We start from the raw sequence: 24,214 nt of genomic DNA on the forward strand, positions 1-24,214 counted from the left end.
ATGTGTGTTAGGTCTAACTTATTGATCATACTGTTTCAGATCTCTATTTCCTTGTTGGTCTTCTCTCTAGTTCTATTTAATGATGTGAGAGATTTATTAAATTCTCCAGTGATTATTGTAGAGATGCCTGTTTCTCTGTTCAATTTTCTGAGAGTTTGTTGCATGTGTTTTGGGGGACCTTGGTTAGGTGCATAGATATTTATGTCTGTTATACCTTCCCGATTGCTTGTCCCTTTTATTAATATTTAATGGCCTTCTGCATCTCTCTTAACTTTTTTGCACTTATAGTCTGTTTTCTCCAATATTAGCGTAGCTAATCCTGCTTGTTTTTGGTTACTATTTGCATGGAGTATCTTTTTCCAACCTTTCACTTTCAGGCAGTTTGTATGCCTGAGTCTAAGGTGGGTCTCTGTTACGCAGCATACGACTGACTCATTTTTTTTTTTAATACATCCTGTCACCCTATATCTCTTAATTGGTGAGTTTAACCTATTCATATTCAGTGATATTACTGTAAGTGCATTATTTCTTTCCACCATTTTCTTCTTTGGTTATCATATGTCATATCACATTTTGGTCTGTCTTTTTAGTTTTTTCATTCTCCTTCTCTTCTTCCCTTCCCTCCTCCAAGCTTCACTCTCCATTTTCTTTCAAGTTCTAAAGCTTCCCTTAATATATCCTGCAAGATGGATTCTTTATTGTGAACTGTATTTTTCTTGGCTTGTGAATATTATATACCCACCTTCATATTTGAAGGACAGTTTTGCTGAATGCAGAATTCTTGGCTGGCAGTTTTTCTCTTTTGGTCTCCTAATTTTATCATAGTGCTGTCTGCTTGCCTCCATGGTTTCTTATGAGGAATCTGTACTAAATCTTACTGGGTGTCCCTTGTAAATAATGGTTCCCTTCTGTCTTACTGCTCTCAGAATTTTCTCTTTATCTCTTACGTTTGACTTTCTCAGTAGTATGTGTCTGGAATAAGTCAATTTGGATTTATTATGATTGAGATACACTGGGGTTCTTAGACATGTAGGTTAATTTCTTTCAACAGAGTTGGGAAAGTTTCAACTAGTATTTTCTCAAATATTCCTTCCCCCCCCCCTCCCCTCTCTTCTCCTTCTGGATCTCTTATGAGATGTTTGTTGTTACTTTTTGAGTTGTCATTCAACTTCTCTGAACCCGTGTTCATTTTTCCCCATTCTTTTCTCTCTGCAATTTCAGCTCTTCTGTCTTTTGGTATCACTTATTCTTTCTGGTTTATTTCAAGTTTGCTGTATGTCTTTAATGTGATTTTGATCTTACCTATTGTGTCTTTAATTCCTATTAGCTCTGTTACTTTTCTATTTCGGGTTTCATATTTTCATTTGTGCTTGTTCAGTTTCTTCTTGATCTCGTTCATTTCTTTCACCATATTTTTCTTTCATCTCAATTTGATTTTGGAACTGTGTATGCATCTCATTAATTAGTTTTCTCAAATCCTGTGTTTCTTTTGAGGTTTTATTATATTCCTTTTCCTGGGCCATGTGTTACATTTTTTTTTCGCTGTCTTGTAAATTTTTGCTGATGTTAGGCAACTGATTAGGATGCAGTTTCCTCAGATTCTCAGTTTGTTTCTTTTTGTTGGACTTTGGTGGTGGGAGGCTGTGTGTTATTTCTCCTCTTTGATCCTGTGTTAATCCTGGATTGTTAGTCTTTTCCCTGTTGTTGTTTAAAAACTGGGCTCTGAACCCAGTGTCAGCCAAAGGGGTGCTGGTGCAAAATACCGTAAATCTGTTGGTCTTTATAAAAGCTATTTATTTGGGGTAGAAGTTTATTTACCACACTCTAAAGTGCAAGTTACTTCCCTCACCAAAGTCTGTTGCCACAAGCTGGAGGAAGATCGCTGCCGATGTGTGCCTGGGTTCAGGCTTCCTGGGTTCCTCTCTTCCCGGGGTTCATTTCTCTCCACGTCCAGCCCCTGTGTGTTCACCAGAAGGTCAGCTCTAGACTAGAAGGCTCTCTAGGCTTTGCCTCTCTCTACGAGGTCAGCTGTAGAGTATCAGGCAAACATCTCTGTCCTCTCCCTCGGGCTTCTGCTGTGTCTACGGAGCTCTCTCTGTTCCTCTGGCGATGATCTCCTGTGTGTTCACTTCCTGGGCTCCAGCTCAAAAATTCTAACCATGTCTTTTGTCATGTTGTTTTCTCTGTGAGTCCCACCCACCAAGGGGCAGGGATGCAACGTCCTGCTGATGTGGCCCCATCCAAGTCTTGATCATTAATCATGTAAACTTCTGAATCCTAGATAATGTAATATACCCTGAGGAAAAGACCAATTTATGAGCATAATCCAATATTTCTTTTTGGAATTGATCAGTAATAGCAAACTGCTATAAGCAGAGTCATGTGGGCTTTCTTTTAGTTTTGGACGTCAGGAACTAATGCCAGAGTCTGAAGTTGTGTGCATAGCTAGCTTCCCTAGGCCCTGAGATCTGGAGGCCACCTCATAAAGGTGGATAGTTTGATCTCTCTGTAGACTCAGGTAATTGTAAACACATGCACAGAGGGAGGAACTCCCTTGTGGTTTCTTTTTTTGTTCTTGTGGTGGATGTTTTTCTTTCCTTTTTGTTGTTTTTTTAAAGACTTATTTTCATTGCCTTTTTTCTCTCTATGCCCTCATTGTTTAAACGTGCTGTGTCTGCTCTTATTTCTACAGGAGGCACTGGGAACTGAACTCGGGACCTCTGACGTGAGAGGGATTTGCCTAATCACTTAAGCCACCTCTGTTTCCGGTCTTTGTTGTTTCTGTCATCATAGTTTTCCTCTCGTGTCTCTTGTTGCATTATCTCGTTGTGTCAGCTTGCTGTGGCTGCCCACTGTGCCAGCTTGCTGACGTCTTCAGGAGGCACCGGGAAGCTCTTATCCCTGCTTTGTTGTGTATCTTGTTACGTATTTTCCTCTTGTGTCTCATTGCATCATCTTGTCGTGTCAGTTTTCCAAGCCTGCCTTTCATGCAAGCTTCCTGGAACTAAACCAGGAACCTCACATATGGTAGGCAGGAGCTGAATCTCTTGAGGCACATCTGCTTCCCTGCATGGTTTCTAATGTTCCCATGACTGAGTGATGCCTGCAGGTCTGTAGTGCAGAGCTTTGGAGCCACACGCCTGGGGTCACATTAAGGCCCTGCCCCTTGGAGCACTAGAGCCTGAGCAGTCCATCTCACCTGGGGAAATGCACACAGAGACCCCCACAAGCTCACACATAGTCTCACAGTCACACCACAGAGACTCACATGATTCCCTTAAGCCTCCCCACAGCATATCCCGTAACCCTGAAAGCAGACAGATCCATTCCTGGAGACTCTGCAAAGAAGGACAGTTCCTGAATGGGAAGTCTTTCATCATGTCCACATCCTCCTTTGAGGCTGTGACCAGGCTAGGTCTCCAGCCTACAGCTTGCAGGAAGCCCCCTATTTTATCTCAGTTATTCTCAGCATACTTTGATGAGCCAGAATAGCTGCCATTTTCATTTGCTTTCTTTCCTTTTTGAGGTTTTTATTTCTTTATTTAAGAGTATGCACTTTGTCAGTAATACCACAGAAAGAACATTATGTCCTTCTTAGATGCTTCACATTAGGGGGCACCTCATGTCAGTCTGTGTAGTTGCTGATGAAGTGGATTTTGAGCACTTGGTTCAGGTGGAGTGTGCCAAGTTTCTCCATTGCAAACTTACCAATTTTCTTTCTGTCACCTATGGAAAGATTTTTTGAGACAATACATAACTTTGTCTTTATAAACCATTTATTTCAAGGTTTTTACATAAATGATTTCATTAGCTTTCAAGGTCACCTGCAATGGCAGAAAAGAAAACATGAGGAGGAGAGGACCATGTTGTGTTGTATTTGCTCATGGCTTGGTGATTTTAAAACACAGAAGGGAAACAGTGGTAAAGTGAAAGACCCCCTGAGGAAGCAGGGCAGACACCTTAGGGTAGTCTTGATATTAGAACCGTATGGGTTTTACCATCCATGAAAAGTAGATGTATTGGTATATATTTAGGTCTTGCTAAAATTTTATTGGGCTATGTTTGCTAGTTGTTCAACTGCTTCACCCTTTCATTAAATTCATCCTTAGGTATTTTATTTGTTAGAGAGCAAATGAATGGATTTTCTTTAAAAAATTCATATTATTTTCTGCTATATACACAAAACTGGCTTTTGAGTGTATATCTCATACAATGCAAGTTTACTTAATGTCTTTATTTATTGCAGTAGTGTTGTGGGATTGTGTTTTAAAACACTGTGTCATTTGTGTATGAGGAGAGTTATTTTTTCCATTCCAATTTGGATGATTTTATGTATTTTCTTGCCCATTTTCTCTGGCTGTAACTTCCATTACGATGTTGAATAGCAGTGATGAACGTGAGCTGACAGATCTTGTTCCGGCCCTCATGGGAAGACTTTCAGGCTTTCCCTTTTGAGTATAATGTTAGCAGTGGGTCATGTCGATGCAGCTGTGCACAGAGTGGAATGAGTTCCACCAGTGACCGTCCCCTCAGAGAGCAGCAAAAAGTCCCCAGGATGTGGGGTGCCTGTGAGTGCATTTCTGAAATCCGAGGATATGAGCTAATATTTGAAGAAATCCGTTTTTATGGTTTTGAATTACTTATTTCTTACTAAGGTACATGTGTTCAAGTTTTAATAATAAGATCATGACCATATACCTGGCATGTTTATGTGTTCTTAAACTTTAAAAATTGAGAAAACCCCATTAAATGAATATTTCTTCCTAGAGGTTATTTATAAAATAGTACTTTTAACTTTAACAATGAGAGTATTAACCATTATCCTTGAGGACCATGGGAAACAGAAAGATTATTTTGAACATATTGGTTTATATTCCTGAAGACAGATGTAATGCCATATGGTGGTAATTGTATAGTCCAGATATAAATGATACTGAACCTATGTGATTGTGAATCTAAAGCAATAGACAGTTTTTTAAAATTTGCTGAATATGAACTGCCATTGCTAACACCCAGTATGTTTGAGCAAAAAAAAACGTATGACAAGATTGATACAAAATTGTAGAGAAGGAAAGCCGACTTGACCCAGTGGATAGGGCATCCACCTACCACATGGGAGGTCCATGGTTCAAACCCTGGGCCTCCTGGACCCGTGTGGAGCTGACCCCTGCGCAGTGCTGATGTGCACAAGCAGTGCCATGCCACGCAGGCGTGTCTCCGGCATAGGGGAGCCCCTCACTCAAGGAGTGCACCCTGTAAGGAGAGCTGCCCAGCACGAAAGAAAGTGCAGCCTGCCCAAGAATGGCACCGCCCACATGGAGAGCTGGCACAACAGGATGATGCAACAAAAAGAAACACAGATTCCCGGTGCGGTTGATAAGGATAGAAGCAGTCACAGAAGAACACACAGTGAATGGACACAGAGAGCAGACAGCTGGAAGGGAGGGGAATAAGTAAAAAATAAATCTTAAAAAAAAGCTGAAGAGAAAATTAATAATTGGCCAAATGACTCAAACATAAAGTATAAAGAGAAAAAATTTCATTATAACATAAATAGAAACTAAAAGCTAATGATTATAGGAATACAGTCCATTTACACATAAAACATAAGACATGAAATCAGTGTAACTCATTTAAATAACTTACAAATAACTGATTTTCAAAATGTGCAAACATGTTTAGAAAATGACTATATTTGGCAATGTGTTAATGTTTCTCTTCAAGAGAGGAGTACATGTAAGAGGAATATTCAGTAGTCAGTGGGAGAAAGAAAATAGGTAACACAAGGTACAATAGAAGTAATGAGAGTGAGGACCCGTTTATAAGAGTGGTAGAAGTACAGAATGCAGAAATACAATGAAGAAAGCTTTCATCCTTTAAAAAATCCTATTAAAAATCTAGAAAGAAAAGTAGACCCATGTGATTAGAAAAGTTGTTTTGAATCTCACTATCATCCATAATTTTAAAAAATTCTATGAATAAAAACAAAAGAATTCATGTTATATTCAAATACGAAAGAAATAAGTGCAGTATATCCCACCACAAATGAATGAAAACTCTTCATCATGACCTACATGATGTACTGAAATATACTTTCTGAAAAGAATATGAAAGGCATTAAGAAAATGAAATAATATATGACAATACATCATAAGTGGAAAAAAAAAACCCCAAAATAAATGAATGAGAAGAAGAAAATAAGAACAATGGGAAAAGAGTTCAAGATTGAAATGTAATCTCCACGAAGTAAGGTGACAAGATAATGCTTAAGTCTAAAGAGAAGGATAAAAAAGTAGAAAGGACTGAAAGTCTTAAATGGAGAATGGTAAAGATGAAAAACAAGGCACAGGCTGAGGAATGGTGCAGCTGGTCCAGCGTCTGTTCCCTGGGGTGCCTGAGCCAGGAGGTGGGCGGGGCCATCACAGTCCCTCGGCCCTGGCTGTCCCTGGGTCTGGGGGGGCCTCATGTGGGTGGTCCTGGAAGCTGCCCCCTCCTCCCATGATGCTCAGCTCCGGGCTGCAGGCCTTGGCAGTTGGTGGTGTCCAGGCTTCAGCGCCAGGCCTTGGGCGACGGCTGTGGCTCCTCAGGTCTAGGCCGCCTTGAGCTCGCACCTGGGAGGATTGTGGTAGGTGTGAGTCCTGTGCACTGAGGGAGCCCCCCTTCATCTGCGCTCCTTGTCCTTTACTCCACTGGGTGTCCCGGCGGCTGGAGTGGGAGGTGGCGCGTGTGTCTGCCGTGGACCCGAGGGGACTCCAGAGCCCGGATTTGTACCTTAACGTGGTGTGTTCCCACCTGTCCAGGGCAGTCCTGGGTTATGTCTGTTGTCCTCCCTTTTCATGTCACCCGTTCCACTGAGGCTATTCTGATGTGACTTTATGTTATATTGTCCCGTTATTAGGTCTGTTATGGAAATTTACTTAAGGAAGTTTGACTTAATGCCTGAATAACTTAGTTATTTGGGTAGAAATTTTAAAATGCGCAAAAAATGGAATGTCCAGTCAACCACAGATATATATGCTTATACCTGGCTGATCTGTTCATGGAAGGAGGTGAGAGAAATTGGTAAGTGGCGTCTGGGAGCAGGGGCTGGATGAGAGAGAGGATTACCTTTAGTTGTGTACTCACTTCAGCATTTGATTTTTTGTTAATATGAGCATGTATTTTTTTCCCACCAAATACAAAATAATAAGAAAGATTGATAATAATAATAAAGATAGGTATGTACTGTCATGTGAATTTTCCTTCCAGGGACCTCTAGTCAGCCGGACATTGCCAGACAATGGGAGAAAATTTGTTTTTATGTTCATGAGACATATTGGTATGCAATTTTCCACTTTAAAAATATCTTTATGTGGTTTTAGGATTAGGGTAATGTTGGCCTCCTAGAGCGAGTTAGGAAATGTTCCCTTTGTTTTCTGAAAGAGATTGTGGAGAACTGTTTTCATTTATCCTTAAATGATTGATAGAATGAATCATCTGAACCTGGTCCTTTCTTTTTTCAAATGTCATAGATTTTTTTATTCAAAATTTTACTGGCTATAGGTCTATTCTGATTATACATTTGTTCTTGTATTAGTTTTGATGATTTGTATCTCTCAAGGAGTTTTGGGCCATTGCATCTAACTTATCAAACTATTGGATGTAGGGATGTTCATAGTCGTCTTTGAATACCCTTTTTTTTTCTCTCCCCTCTCCCCCACCCCCCAGGTGTCTGCTCTCTGTGTCCATTCGCCGTGTGTTCTTCTATGTCCACTTGCATTCTTGTCAGCAGCATCGGGAATCTGTGTCTCTTTTTTGTTGTGTCATCTTGCTGTGTTAGCTCTCCATGTGTGCGGTGCCACTCCTGGGCAGCTCTCCTTACAGGGCACACTCCTTGTGCGTGGGGCTCCCCTACATGGTGGACAGCCCTGCATGGCACGGCACTCCTTGTGTGCATCAGCACTGCACGTGGGCCAGCTCCCCATGGGTAAGGACCCCCCATGTGGTAGGCAGACGCCCTATCCGTTGGACCAGATCCACTTTCTAGGGTATCCTTTTAATGTCCATGGAACCAGGAGGGATGACCTCTCTTCCATTCCTGGTATTGGTAATTTGTGTCTTCTCTATTTTATGTTTGGTTAGCGTAGAGGTTTATCAGTTTGATTAATCTTTTCAAAGAAGAAAGTCATGCTTTAGTTGGGCTTAGTTTTCATTTCTATGTGATTAACGTGCAGGAGTGCCCTTGCCAGGCTGTATGATAAGTGTATATTTAGTTTTACAAGGAACTGCTAACTAGTTTTCAGAGCGACTATACCACTTTACATCCCTTCGAGCAATACATGAGAGATCTAGCTTCTCTGCCTTCTAACCAGCATTTGGTATTGTCAGTTTATTTTTGTCTTGATTACATGTGGTTATACCTCATAATGGTGTAGTTTTCATTTTCCTGATTGCCAATTATATTGCGCATCTCTTCATGTACTTATTTTCCATCCATATATCTACTGTGGAGAAATATTTGTTCATATATTTTGTCCTTTCTAATACTAATGTTTTTATGATTGAATTTTGGAAATTCTTTTAATATATTCTAGATATGAGGGTTTTTTAAAATTTCCTAGAACAATGTCCAGGCATTGAAGCCAGGATCTCATAAGTGGGAAGGCAGCCCTCAACCCCTGAGCCAAATTGGCTCCCTTGAGTTGTCTATTTGTTTTTTTGCTGGTTGTCTGTTGTTTGTTTTTTTGTCTTAAGAGGTATCGGCATTGAAACTGTAACCTCCCATATGGGAAACAGGCTTTCTACCGCGTGAGCCACATCCACTCCCAATTTTCTACATACCTGTTCCATATATCAGCTCCAGATTTTCTAGATATCTGTTCTTTCTTTGTCATAGTTAGGTTTGTAAATATTTTTTCTGGTCAGTAGTTTGCCTTTATAGTTTATCTTTTGTGGATCAGTATTTTAAAGTTTGTTGAAGACTGATGTGTCCTCTTTGTTTTTTATGGATCTCATTCAGCGCACTCTCCCTTAGGATTCTGTGTCCATGTTTTCAAATATGAAATGGGTTTGATGATGCCTCAGTATTTCTATTGCCTATCCTGACCACTCCACTGATTCTTCTGCTTCCATGTCAGAATCAAAAAAAAAAATGTTTTTTAATTTACAAAGTAGCTTTAGATGACATATATGTTCCATCAGAAATAGAGGGGACTGACATATACCCCACCCTTCCCCCTAGCACACTTTCCCTCAGGAACAACATCTTTCATTAGTGTGGTCCATTTGTTACACAGCTAGTGCTCTGTCTAATCCACCATGTCTCTTACCTGGAATACTGTGATAGCTCCTACCTGGTCTGCATTTTGGCCTGCTTCCCTCTGTGGCCCATTCTTATCTTGTAGCTAGAGTGATCCTGTGAAAGCCTAAGGCAGGTCTTGTCCCTTGTTACTCTTTACTGAACCCCATATATTCCCAGTTTACAGTAAAATCAAAAGTTCTTATACTGAACTACAAGGACCTCACAATGTGTGCACCAAGTTTTAGGAGCAGTTTTCTTGAGATATATTCACATACCAGACAATCTATGCAAAGTGTCCACAGTGACTTTTAGTATATTCAAAGAGTTGTGCATTCATCACCACAACCAAGTTTAGAACATTTTCTCACTCCAGGAAGGAAAGGCCCATAGCTCTTAGCAGTCACGTCTCAATCCCTCTATTATTCCCCAGCCTTGGCTAACAACTAATCTATTTCCATCTCTATAAATTTCTTTATCCTTACATTTTACAGTAATGAAATAATAGAATATGTAGTACTTCATGTCTGGTTTCTTTCAGTTAGCCTAATGCTTTCTTAAATTTTTGCAATTTTTAAATAATTAGCGAGGTTGTATGTTTATAGTAAAGTCATATGAAAAATACATTGTTCTCATGTATCCCTGTATTGATACTTTGCATTAGTGTGCTACCTTTGTTAGGACTGATGAAGGAAAATAAGATATTACTGATACCTAAATCCATAGTTTACATTAGGTTTTTTTTCCCATATACCATCCTATTATTAACAACATGTCATAGTGTCATATATTTGCTAGGATTCATGAAAGAACAGTCTTGTATTTGTATTGTTAACCCAGTCCATCATCCACAACAGCGTTCAGTAAACAACCCTGTTTTGACTTCTAACTTTCCTTCTAGTAACGCATATTACCTTAAACTCCTCCTCTCAACCATATTCATAAACATAATTCTGCACAGTTAACTACATTTGCAATAATGTGCTACCACCATCACTGTCCATTTCCAAACATTTACAATCACCTGAAATAGAAATTCTGTGCAATTTAAGCATGAGCTCTCCATTCTCTACCCCCATTCTATCCCTTGGTAAAGTAGTCTAGAGTCTAAATGCATGAGTTTGCTTAGTATCATTAGTTGCTATCAGTGAGAGCATACGATGATTTTCCTTTTGTGTCTGGCTTTTTTCACTGAATATAATGTCCTCAGTGTTCATCCATGTTGTCACATGCATCTGGACTTCCTTCTTTCTTATACCTGTATAATATTCTGTCTTAGGTATTTACCACATTTTGTTCATCCATTTATGTGTTGGTGGAGTTGTTTTTCTTTTTATCGTAGTTGTTAGATATATATATATGTATATATGTTACATATATATAGTTGGATCAATTTCTTCTATCAAGATTGTGTCACTTAGCTACAAGGTTCCAAGTAGTTGGGCCGTTGCCTTTTACAAAGTGGTTTTCTGTGTTCTCCTAACAAGGTAACAATCACTACAACAGTTTGTGCGAATTCCATCAGAACATCACACTGTATTTTAATTACCTGTTTACCAGCCTGCGATTAGTCTGAGAAGTCTGTGGGTGCAGGGACTGGCTCACCTCCCCTTGTAGAATGCCTGGTACACATAGTTACTAGATTATTAGCTAAATGAGTAATGAATAATATTTTTATTTAAATGGTCTAAGTACATTTATCATTAAAAACCTCCAAATTTCCTAGTCTATAGTATGATTTTAAATTCTCAAGTTTAAACAATTACAACAAGGCTTTGTCCCAACTCATTTCTTACAAATTACAACTTTGAGGTATTTTATCATAAAAAGTTGGTAATCATACGCATAAATTGGTATGAAGTTAAAATTCATCCTACATTTACTTCATTTCTTAGCCTGACCTTGTAGTAAATCTTTAGCTGCATCGATTTTGGCTGCTAAATAAGGAGATCCTCCCTTGCCTGGGTGATGTAAGAGCATAATTCGTCTATGAGCATCCCTTAGTTTTCCTTTATTGGCAGTAGGGCTTCCACCTGGTATGAATGCTGCCTCTGGTTTTGTCATTTTGGGCTGAAACCCACCTCTGTAATAGCCACCACTGAAGGCAGATGTTGGGAGACTTTGAAAAATTCGTTTTACTTGAGGCTCCATATGCTTCATGGCTTGCAAAACCTAACGGCCTGCAAATCCTGCAGCAGCAATGGTCAGTCCAGCTGCTACCGCTGTGCTGGCCTTAGCTGCAGCTTGGCTGTGCTGCCTCCAGCGGGAGCGCGGTTCATCCCAGCCCAGAGGCCGCGGCCACCCACGCCTCTACCAGACAGCGAGGCTCACCCCTCCCGCAGCTACAACCTCGGCAGCCCTTGTTGGAGGATATTTGCTTCTACCTTTTGTCTATTGTGCGGTGACCATTGGTATACAAATACTTGTCTGAATCCCTGCTTTTCCATTTGTTTTGGAAATATATGTAGAAGTGGAATTGCCAGGTCATATGTTAATTCTAAGTCTAACTTTTCAAGTTACTGCCAAACTGTTTTCCACACTGGGTGCATTTTTATATTCCTACCACCCGTGGATAAGGTTTGCTATTTATATACTTCCTCACTAGCACTTGCTCTTTTCCAATTTTTAAAATAATAGCCCTTTGAGTGGATGTGAAGTGATGAGTCATCATGCTTTTCAACTGCCTTTCCCTAATGGCTAATGGACTTGAGCATCTTTCCATATGCGTATTGGCCCTTTGTATATCTTCTTTCTAAGAAATGTCTGTTTAAATATTTGCCGGTTTACGTGTGTTTGTTTGCCATGCCCCCTCCCTTGGAGGTTAGCCAGTGACTCTTCTGCAATTGTCACTGGCTATTTCTTGGTTGTGTAAATTCCCCCTCAGGACTTGGCTGCTTCCTCCGCCTTCTTCTTTTTTTTTAAAGATTTATTTATTTTATTTATTTCTCTCTCCTCCCCCGCCATTGTCTGCTCTATGTGTGTATCTGCTGAGTGTTCCTCTTTGTCCACTTCTGTTGTCAGCGGCACAGGGATCTGTGTTTCTCTTTGTTGCGTCATCTTGTGTCAGCTCTCCGTGTGTGCGGCGCCATTCCTGGGCAGCTGCACTTTCCTTCATGCTGGGCAGCTGCACTTTCCTTCATGCTGGGCAGCTCTCCTTACAGGGCACACTCCTTGCACATGGGGTTCCCCTACACGGGGACACCCCTGTGTCGCAGGGCACCCCTTGCACGCATCACCACTGCGCATGGGCCAGCTCTACGCGGGTCAAGGAGGCCTGGGGTTTCAACCGCGGACCTCCCATGTGGTAGTCGGACGCCCTAACCACTAGGCCAATTCCGCTTCCCATCCTCCTCCTCTTTTGATCCCTATCTCCAGTCTTGTCTCCGCTGACTTAGGTAAATTTTTCTTTTCTCTTTTTGTGGTTGCAGGGCTGGACAGTGATCCTGGGACCTTATTGTGAGAAGCTGGCACTGATTCGCTGAGTCATATACTCAACGCCCTTGAGTTGGTTTATTCACTCGTTTTGCTAGTTTGTTTTTAGGAGCATTTGGCATGAATGTTAACTGTCCTACATGTCTCTAAGGCTCCATTAACTTTAGTTCAATCCTTTTTTCCCCATGTTCCTCATTAACTCATTTTACTCATCTAACTTCCATCTCACTGACTCTTGCCTGTTTTACCTCCATTTTCTTATTGATCGTACCCAGGGAACTTTTGAATTGTGTATTTTCTTTTCATTTTTGTTCATTTATTGAAGTATATCATTCATACCTAAAAATACATAAACTATAAGTTTATAGCAATAGTTGTGAACTTACAAAACAAACATACTTAACGTCATCCAGGGCTCTCATACCTCACCCTCCCACCAATGCCTTACATGGTTGTGAAATATTTTTAACTTGTCGTTAAAGAGTATCCTCAAAATATTACTACTAACTAAAGTATCTTATGTTTGGTGTATTTTTCCCCCAACCCACCATAATAGTAGTATTTTGTATGATTCATACGTGAACATAGGTAAACAATGTGTGTAGTAAAAGGTGTGAACTTACAATGTGAACATGCATACAGTCATACAGGGGTCCCATACAGAAATGCTCCTGCAATACCTTGCACTGTTTTGCAACATTTGTTACAAATTATGAAAGAATGTCATCAAAATCTTACTACCAGCGATAGTCCTTATCTTACATTTGTGTGTTTTTCCTCCAATTATGCTATTGTTATTTTTTAAATATATTTTTATGACGGTAGTTATAAACCTACAAACCAATCATGCAGATATGCAGCATTCTGATTCAACACCCCTCTGTTAACACTCCACAACGTGGTAGTATATATGTTACAGGTTATGAGACAATATCATCAGGTTATTACTGCGGCCATAGTTTACAGTTGGCACACTTATTCCGTCCTCTCACATTATGAACACAGTACATCTTTGGCATTGATTCATGAATATTACATTATTATCATTAACCATAGTCCATAGGTCACTCCCTTTGTGTTTTTCCCATGCTTCTCCACATTCCCACCACCCTGCAATAGTGATCTATATTTGCACTTGATCACAAAGGACACTCTTGCATCTGTATAGTCAACCACATTTCTCATTCTCCTCTGGTTTTACTGTGCTATTCAGTTCCTAGATGATTCTCCAGCTTTCTGTTAATTGACATTTACATCCCTAGAGTACACTTTTCAGCCATATTCCCGTCCATATACCGTCTGTTACTCACTATAATGTGTTACCATCAATTCTGTACATTTCCACACTTTTTACAGTAAGGTTACTTAAAACTTCCACGTACATTAAACATCAGTAGTCCACCTCAGTCCTTCTCTAATCTCCTTTAAGAATCTACGACCCATCACCAGCTCTTGAAGATATTTTCCTACATTTTCTTTTAGAACCTTTATGGTTCTTTCTGTTATGTTTAGGTTTTTGTTCCATTTTGAGTTAATTTTTGTACAAGGTGTGAGGGAGGGGTCTGTAATAGCCAAATGCGTGCTGATGCAAAATAACAGAAATGGTTTGGTGTATTGGTCAGCCAATGGAGTGCTGCTTCAAAAAGCCAGAAATTGGTTGTTTTTTATAAAGGGTATTTATTTGGGGTAGGAGCTTACAGATACCAGGCCATGAAGCATAAGTTACTTCCCTCACCAAAGTCTATTTGGAGAGCAAATGTCTGCCAATGTCTGCTAGGGCTCAGGTTTCCTGGGTTCCTACCTTCATGGGGCTTGCTTTTCTCTGGGTTAAGGTTCCTTTCTTCCTGGGCCTGGCTTCTCTTTCCTCCATGAGCTTACTTTCCAGGGTTCCAGCTTATGTCTTGACCATCGAACTTCAGCATCAGAAACCCTCGCATCCAAAGCTCCAACTCTGTCCTTTGTTTGGCCTTTTATCTGTTAGTCCCCACCCACCATGGTGTGGGGAATCAATGCCCCAATCAGGTGGCCTAGTCAAAGCCCTAATCATAACTCTGTCATGCCCAGATACAGATCAGATTAGAAGCATACTCCAGTATTTCTGTTTAGAATTCATCAGTTATATCAAACTGCCAGAGTAAGTTTCTATAAAGGGTATTTATTTGTGGTAGGAGCTTACGGATACCAGGGCATCAAGCATAAGTTGCTTCCCTCACAAAAGTGTGTTTTCAGTTGTTGGATCAAGACGGCTGCTGACATCTGTGAGGGTTCATGGTTCCTGAGTTCCTCCGTTATTGGGGCTTGCTTCTCTGACCTCTGTGTGCTTACTTCTTGGGCCTCCAGCATAAGGCTTCAGCATCAAGTTCCATCATCAAAACTCTAACATCAAAACCCCTCAACTCTGTCCTTTGCCATGCCTTTTATCTGTCAATCCCCACCCACCAAGGTCAGGTACTCAGTGCCCAAGTGACATAAGAGGTTTACTTGATTAACTACTCAAGTATACTGAGTGCAGTATAATCTCATATGTCCAGGGGAAAAGACCAGTTTACAAACATCATCCAATATTTCTTTTTAGAATTCATGAATAATTGCAAACTGGGGAAACGGACTTTTGGCCCAGTGGTTAGGGCGTCCGTCTACCATATGGGAGGTCCGCGCTTCAAACCCCGGGCCTCCTTGACCCGTGTGGAGCTGGCCATGCGCAGCGCTGATGCGCGCAAGGAGTGCCATGCCACGCAAGGGTGTCCCCCGCGTGGGGGAGCCCCACGCGCAAGGAGTGCGCCCGTGAGGAGAGCCGCCCAGCATGAAAAGAGAGAGCAGCCTGCCCAGGAATGGCACCGCCCACACTTCCCGTGCCGCTGACGACAACAGAAGCGGACAAAGAAACAAGACGCAGCAAACAGACACCAAGAACAGACAACCAGGGGAGGGGGGGGGAAATTAAATAAATAAATAAATCTTAAAAAATAATAATAATAATTGCAAACTGCTACACCCCACCCTCTAAATTATAAAAAGGCATTACCAATAAAAAAAAATTTAAGTCAGTTACAATGCAAGTAGTAAATCACGTGGCAATCAATATAAAGAAATACAGTTTGTGCTGGGGCAAAGTTTTCTATAGATCTCTGCAACTTACAAAATAATTCATCTAATTCCAATACAGAAATGGACAAAGGGTAAACATTTTCCTTATATTGTAGAGAAACTGGGAGGGAAACATGAGTCATGGGTCCTCAACATTTCAGTAAAGCTGCAGGGCATCCTCCATTCAATTTCAGTCTTAGAGTTATTCTTAAGGTGATGGTTTCTTCTTCTTGGGTCCATGTGTGGAACCGCCCTTTCCACTGAATTGTCCAAAGGTTATTTTCTTGTTTCTACCCTCATCAAGCATCGTGTCGTTGACCAAGCTCCAGATCTCTCCCTCCAGGAATGTTGGGGTGATTGCCACACCTTACCCAATCTTTGGGTTAGAGTCTTCACCCCCCCTAGTAGAGTGATGTGAAAACAACATTCTCCCTAACCTATGGCATACAACCTCAGCTCTCTCAGAGTAGTGACTTGACCACCTGGTCTTCTCTAACCTTTGGGGGAGGGGTCCACCTCTCTCATACCTGTGGAGTGCTGACTTTAACTGCCCTATTCCTTGGGGAATGTGTTCTACCCTCTCTGTACCATGGGGCAGCAAAAGTCTCCCAGAACATTGGTCAGGAACATCCACCCTCTTCAACTGCTGGCAAAATCACCCTTTGTCCATATGGGTGGGGTTCCTCTCTTGTCCCAGGGTGATGTCCTAATTCCAGATCTCTGCTTCCATGATTTTCCTCTTAAAGCTGTTTCTCCTTCAATCTCTCCTTCCCCTGTCCTTTTTATTACAGGCTGAGAGTTGTTTTTTTTTTTGTTCATACAGCTCTCTCATAAACCTTGTTGTTTTAGCATGTAGGAAGCAGGGGTACATGCCTACAGACAGTAAGTCTTCCCACAAGTCTTTCCTAGATAAGTATATCTTCAATCTTGATTTACCAGTTCCTAGTTTAGTTAAGTCCTCCAGTGGGGCACTTTCATCAGGGATCTTCATCTCCAGAAGCTTGGAAGTTCCGGAATCTGTTTCTGTTTTCTTTATTCCTGACAGTTCAGTCCTCAGCGTATCTCTCTCATCTAGCATTTTGCTGTAAACTGGATGCAGACGCCAAGCTGCGTTCTCCAGCTCCATTTGGAATTTTCTTCAGCTAAATGCCCAGGCTTGCATTTTCAAATTCTGCCTTCCATAAAATACCAGGAGTTAATCTTGCTAAGTGCTCTGCAACTTTAAAACATGGATTGCCTTTCCTCCAGTTTCCAATAATAATTTCATCATTTAGTTTTAAGGCATCATCAAAAGTCTCTTTAGCCTCCATATTGCTATCAGTAGTCTCTTCAAGCACTATAGGTCTTTTCTTCCAAATATCTCACAATTCCTTAAAAAAATACCCCTTGCCCTTTTTTAAAACCATTCCAGCATTTTGGTAATTACCAAAGAACTTCCCCACACCTCAGGAACAAATTCTTTATTAGTCAGCCAAGGGGGTGCTGATGCAAAATACCAGAAATTGGTTCGTTTTTAGAAAGTGTATTTATTTGGGGTAGGAGGTTACAGATAGCAGGCCCTAAAGGTTAAGGTGCTTCCCTCACCAAAGTGTATTTTCACTTGTTTGGAGCAAGGTGGCTGCCGACATCTGCTAGGGCTCAGGCTTCCTGAGTTCCTCCCTTCCTGGGGCTTGCTTCTCTTCCCTCTCTGTGCTTCCTTCTTGTGGCTCCACCTTAAGACTTCAGCATCAAACTCCAGCATCAAAACTGCAACATCAAAAACCCTCAATTCTGTCCTTGCCATACTTTTTATTGGAGAGTCCCATCCCACCATGGGGCTGGTGCTCAAGGCCCTACTGACATAAGTAGGTTAAGTTTACTGAATCAAGTAAACCTGGGAATCCAGTGTAATCTATATACCCAGAGGAAAAGACAAGTTTACAAACATAATCCAATATTTCTTTTTGAAATTTATGAGTAATATCAAACTGCTACAGGGTCCTTTTTATTTCTTTTGGGTATGGCTCTACAGATCTCCCATGTAGATTTATTGAATGGACAGTTGTGCCTGAGCTGGGTGTGTTTGACAGGTTTGTAAAAAATCTCTTGACCCTAGATGTGGTGGTCTGTTTCTGAAACCATCGTGTTGTTTCCATTGGTCTATGTGTCTTTTTTTATGCCAGCACCATGCTGTTTTTTTTCCCCTGCAGATAGGTAATATGAGTTAAAATCCAGAGTGAGAGTGCATGGAAGTGAGAGTCGTCCAACTTTGCTTATCGTTTTTAAGATGTGATGACTATTCAAGACCCCTCCCCATTTCAAATAAATTTTGTAATCCTGCTTTCCATTTATTTTTTAAATGCTGGTGGAATTTTTATCAGATTGCACTGAATCTGTGTATCAACTAGAGTAGAATTGGCATTTAATAACATTAATGTTCCAGTCTGTGAGCATGGAATGTCCTTCCAATTATTTACATCTTTTTGAAATTAACAGTGAGTTGTAGTTTTCTTTATACACGTGCTTTGCAATGTTGGTTATGTTCATTCCTAAATATTGTGGTTTTATCTATCATCCTTTATTTTCACCACTCTTTTGATACTCTGTTACTTTTACTGATACAATCTTCATTTGTAGACTCTCTTCCAAGCCTCTCTCTCTTGTTTGTTTTTGTTTTTTTCCGCAGGAGCACACCCTTTAGTATTTCCTGCAAAGCTAGTCTCTTTGTTATAAACTCTCTCAATTTCTGTTTATCTGTGAATATTCTATATTCATCCCAATTTTGAAATACAGTCTTGCCAGATGTGAAATTCTTATTTTGAAGTTTTTCTCTTACAGTGTCTTACATACATCATTGCACTCTGTTCTTTTCTGCATGGTTTCTGATGAGAAATCTGCATTTAATCTTACTGGAAATCCCTCATGTGTCACGCATTGCTTGTCTCTTGCTGCTCTCAAACAGAGCACTGAATGAGAATGATTATAATGGCAATATATATTCTAGTCAAATAGATGGACTTTAAAGAAAAATAGAAATCCTTTGTGCATTTAGAAAAAACCAAGTGGCATAATAGTAAGAACATTAGAATCTCATCAAGGTTTTGAAAACCGTGCATCGTGTGAATGGAAAATGGAGTCATTAATTTTATACCCATGACAACTCATGTCCACGTGTAAAAGGCATGGAAGACCAAGTATTACACTTAGACCATGGGTCATGGGTCATAATGTTCCCTTGTTCCCTTCCATGTGAGTGAGCAGAGTTCAATAAAGGAAGTGTTTAGAAAGACATTGGCCTGAGGACAGATGCTAAGTATTAAATTTACCATTGCTTGTTCAGCTATGACTAAATGAGGGTTCTATGAGAGAGGGAGTGTCCTTGGTGGAAGCCACCAGGAAGACAGACTTCAGATAATCCAGGGAACTCTGTCTCTCTTTAGGGTGCTTATCTGTATATGTGTTTGTTTTATTGATCAATATTAAGAAAAAAACTAGTGAGGGTTAAATATTGTTTAATATAATACCTAATATTAAAAGTAAATCTTTATTCTAAAACTCACTTTAAATCTATTGTAGTAAAAACTTGACTTTCACTGAATTGGTTGATTAGAGAAAGTGTATAAGGGGTCCAGTCCTGAGGCATCTCCATTTGTTTGGTTTTATGTCTTCTTTCAGTCTCCAAACACCAGCTCCTCTGAGGTTCCAGCTAAGACCCTCAGTTCATGCGTGGTCTTTGTAGCTGTCAGTACTAGGATCTGCAACACAAACACTTGTTCTGGAATCTGGGAAGGCAGAGAGAGGAATGGAGGAGGAAGCTGTCCATGTTGACCCTAGAGACACCTGCCAGCCCACTTCTCCAAATTAAGGAGCCATTGGGTGGATGGCCAAGCACCCCAGGGGCTTGTATGGAAAGGGTCTCTGTTCCCTGTGTAGTTCTCAGGACACCCTTTACTTCCTGTGTCTATTTTCATCAGCTAGTTCTTTTCTTCACTTGCATGGTCACATAAAATATTAATTGCAGCTTCCGTTGTGTTCCCTTCAGTATTCCTGAATTTCCTGAAATGCCAAAAAGAAAGCTAGGAAAGCCGTGGATTCCATGTGCACTTGTTTCCCTTCTTCTCTTCTTCTGATTTCCACATTTCCTCTTCTTTCTCTTCATCTCTTTTTACTTCCCAAATCTCTTTATTTGACCCTAGTACAGGATAATTTCTAGAATCAGACTTGTTCTGGAACAGTGTTGACAGCTGGGGGAGGGAGGGGAGAAAAGATTTATGCGTGTCCACGTGACCCAGTGCAGGAAAACCCGCAGTGGCCTGAGGAACGTTGTCAGGGAGGGGCATGAGTAGAGCTTGGGGGACAGGGCAGCCGTGTCTGGCTGGAGCTGTGGGTTCTGAGAGGAGCAGGGAGCCCTGGGCCCTGTGGTCCAGAGACGCTGTGGTGGGCCTGGTTCATTCCAGGAGAGCAGGTCAGCAGAGGGGGAGAGCCAGGGTGTGAAACAGGCCAGTCAGTCGCCCCTTCCCCAAGTCCTGCAGAAACCCTGCCAGGCCTTGGGCAGTGCTGAGGGGCAGCTGGACAGCGCTTTCTCTGAAATGGGAGCCAGTTCAGTTTCATTCCTAATCCTGGAATTTTGGATTTGGGTGAAATGTGGAGGCTAGGAAGTGTATTCCAGGATATGCCACCCACTGCCCCTCTCACTCACACCCCCTGCCTTGACCCCACATTCACAAGCACCCCCACAGGCTTGCACATAGACAGTCCCCAGTCCCTGTACCCAGAATCCATGCCAGCTTACGGGACCACCGATGCTTATAAGAACGGTAGTTCTTTACCTGGAATATCAGTTTCTCTAACCAAACCCCAATTCTTGTTTCTTCTAGCATATGGAACCAGAATGATTCTTCAGACAAAGCCAGCAGTCAGTCTCTGATCTTCTTATACAGATTTTTCCTCAAAAGTGAGTGATTCCAGAATATGCACTGTTTTTGCTTGCTTTTAGAGTCATGCCCAATTACAGAAGTGAAAACTCTGTATCAGATCATGCTGTGTAGTGTTTGCTCAGGTCCTGTGTTCTCTTGGTGCTTTAGAAGAATAGGTGGGAAATGGTGGTTAAGTCAAAGGCCCCATAAGGAAGTATCGGGACATCTGTGGAAGGGCACAGGCTTTGCTTGGACATACATCCCTCAAGCCCATTTTGCTTTGCAATTACAAAATTCTTAATAGATGGAGGGAAAATTGTTGCTGAGGTAATGACCCCTACCATATAGTTAATAATCTGCTGCTGCCTCTTGAGAATCTCATTTTCAAAAGGGGTCAGTTTGAATAGGACCCCATTCGACACTTTCTTCTCCTACAAACTTGTTAATATCAAATACAGGTATATGCTTAGGTCTCTTTATATGAAATCACTGGAAAGATAAAGAAACAAGGTAAAATTTGTATCGTAAAATGGAATAGCAGCACCACCGCAACATTAGATGGTGCCACCTCATCTTCTTAGTCATTGAGAACCTCAACCATCATTTATTCCTTGGGAGCTGGGAGGACACAGAGTATCTCCGAGCACATTGGCATTTTAACCATGTATTACTTGGAATATTCTGGCTTTGGACAGATGGGTAGAGTGTTTGGAGTTTGTGGATTAACAAGTTCAGTGTGAGCTGCTGGTCTGGCCATCTTTCTTACTATAAGAAGAATAGCAAAGACAGTAGGAGGAAGGAAATGTGAATTAGAGTGCTTGTTTTTGTAGTTAATGGCAACGTAAACTAACTTGTGATAATTAGTGTAGAAATGGAATTAAAATTCAATGAGAACTATACAGCAAGTTGGTGGTGTAAGAAGAAGCTCCTAATGGCAGCTGCTGCTACAGGGCAGTTAGCAAACACCCAGAGCTCTCTGGAGCTAGATGAAGCACGTGTTGGAAGGCTCCAGGAGGCCAGAAGAGCATCCTGCATCATCCTTGAAGGAGTGGAAGCAGGAGATGCCCATCTGCAGAGAAGACTCGTAAGTAGAGGCTCCACGCCCAGGAGACCGGGGCCCATCCTCCTCTGGTGGCACAGCCCGCCTGAGGAGCTGTCCCGAGGCTGGAATTGAAAGCACCACTTCCCCAAAATGGGAAAATATCTTCAAGACCTGGTGGAAGGTGGTGGATTCTTAAATGAGATAAGAGAAGGACTGAGTGGAGTACTGATGTTTAATGTATGTAGATGTTTTAATTAGCTTTACTGTAATATTGTGGAAATGTATAGAGTTGATGGTAACACACAGTGAGTAACAGCTAGTTTATAAAATGGGATGTGACTGAAAATGGTAGTCCAATTATGTGGAATTGTGGTTGATGGTACAGATGCACGAGTGTCCTTTGTGAGCTCGAACAAATGTAAGTCAGTACTGCAGGGTTTTGGGAATGTGGAGAAGCATGGGAAAAATACAGCTGCAGTGACCTCTGGACTGTGGCAATAGTATATTATTCTTGAATCTATGCAAAAGATGTACTATGTTGATACTGAGGCAGTATGGAAAATGTGAGGCAAATGTACACTATGGACATGGCAATAATCAGATGATATTATTTTACCTGTAGCAGATGACACAGCACATTGTGGTGTGTTGATGGAGGAGTGTTGTTTGGGAGTTTTGCGCATGTACGTGATTGTTTTATAAGTATAACTTTTGTTATTAAAAATATATATACATATTTAAAAAATGATAGGGTGGGTTGGAGGAAAAACAGACCAAATGCAAGAGAAGAACTATGATTAGTAGTAAGATTTTTGACAGTGTTCTTTCATAGTTTGTAAGAAACGTCTTAAGGTGGAGGGTCGATGTATGGGACCCCTGTAGGATGTTATGCGTGTTTGGTTTGTAGGTTCACAACTTTATCTATACTTAATTGTTTATGTATGTTCATATATAAATGATATAAAGATGATAATCATTGGATGGTTAGGGGGAAAATACTTTGTTTATTAGTAATATTTTGACAATGCTCTTTAATCATTAGTCAAAAAGGTTTAAAAACAATGCTAGTTATTGGTGGTAGGGTGAGATGATATATATGTTTATTTGATGTTATGTATGTTTGTTTCCTAAGTTCAGAACTATTACACATTTTTCTTTTTATTTCTCTACCCTCCCCACCCCAGTTGTCGGCTCTCTGTGTCTATTCACTGTGTGTTCTTCTGTGACTGCTTCTATCCTTGTGAGCAGCAGCGGGAATCTGCATTTCTTTTTGTTGCGTTCGTGTGTGCTGCAACATTCTTGTGCAGTGTGCACTTTCTTTCGCGCTCAGTGGCTCTCCTTACAGGGCGCACTCCTCGCGCATGAGGCTCCCCTTCGCAGGGGACACCCCTGCGTGGCAGGGCACTCCTTGCACGCATCAGCACTGCACATGGGCCAGGTCCACACGGGTCAAGGAGGCCCTGGGTTTGAACTGCAGAGCCCCCATGTGGTAGGTGGATGCCCTATCTGTTGGGCCAAGTCCCCTTCCCCTATTATAAATTTATTGTTGATGTATGTTTATGTACGAATGTTATGTTTCTACTTTTTAAAAATTCAACAACAGTGTCCCGTGGTGCCTTCTGTGTGTTCTGTAAAATATCTCGTAAATTTCCAAAATTGCCATTGTTGTTTTTACATCTTCCAGATCTTTTCAACCACATGGATCCACATATGCTGACCATGCATTTGCCATATGTTCTCTAGGAATTTCTCCTTGATGAAAAGCAACCATTTTGGTGGATTGGATTCAATTCCAGGCAACTCAAATACTGTGGTTTTGAAATCATCTACTTTTTTCCCCTCAAAGCTGAGTGATTCCATAATATGTACTCTCTTAGCTTGCTCTTGAAGCCCCCTGCAATTAGAGAAAATAAAACTCTGTGAGAGTCATGCTGTACAGTGTTTGCTCAGATCTTGGTGAATTTAGAAAACCAAATCTTGGTGATTTTAGATATAGCACTAAATTCAAAGACCGAAGAAAATTTTGGAGGGTACCTACATGAGCTGTTCCTGTCCATTTGGTGGCAATTACGAGTGCCTTAATTCAAAGAGGAAAAATTGCTTCATAGGAAAAGGCTCCCTACCATACAGCTTATAAGCTGAGGCTGCTTGTTTTATCAGGTGTCCTTTATTAGGAATCCCCTCTTCGATATGTCTCCTCCCCCAGAATGGCAGCTGGCATCTGTAGTGTACATGGTCGTGTTTTCTTGTCTGTACTCAATTGAACAAGAATGAATGCAAGAAAGGAACATATCTATTTTAGAGAAAAACAGGTGACTTTATCTTGGCATTAGATATGGCCCTTGATCTACCCTGTCAGTCAGAAGCTCCTCTAACATGTTCTCCAAGGGACCTGGGAGACAAAGATACTGTCACCTTGCTCAGGGAACTTGACTTGACTAGAACAAGGAAGGGGCTAGAGGGTATGGAAGCTCTTGGTTA

The 24,214-nt window shown here is 41.1% G+C and overlaps 1 long non-coding RNA gene across 1 annotated transcript in view; it reads left to right on the forward strand.

Annotated features, from left to right (window-relative positions):
- The window catches only part of LOC131277413 (uncharacterized), an 85,179-nt gene that overhangs the window by 25,827 nt on the left and 35,138 nt on the right, over window positions 1–24,214 (forward strand). Inside the window, exon 4 of the long non-coding RNA XR_009184582.2 lies at window positions 20,653–20,729. This is a non-coding gene — a long non-coding RNA (uncharacterized lncRNA). The remainder of the gene's footprint in view (window positions 1–20,652; window positions 20,730–24,214) is intronic.

Source organism: Dasypus novemcinctus (genome assembly GCF_030445035.2).
Source record: "Dasypus novemcinctus isolate mDasNov1 chromosome 12 unlocalized genomic scaffold, mDasNov1.1.hap2 SUPER_12_unloc_3, whole genome shotgun sequence".
Taxonomy (NCBI): Eukaryota; Metazoa; Chordata; class Mammalia; order Cingulata; family Dasypodidae; genus Dasypus; species Dasypus novemcinctus.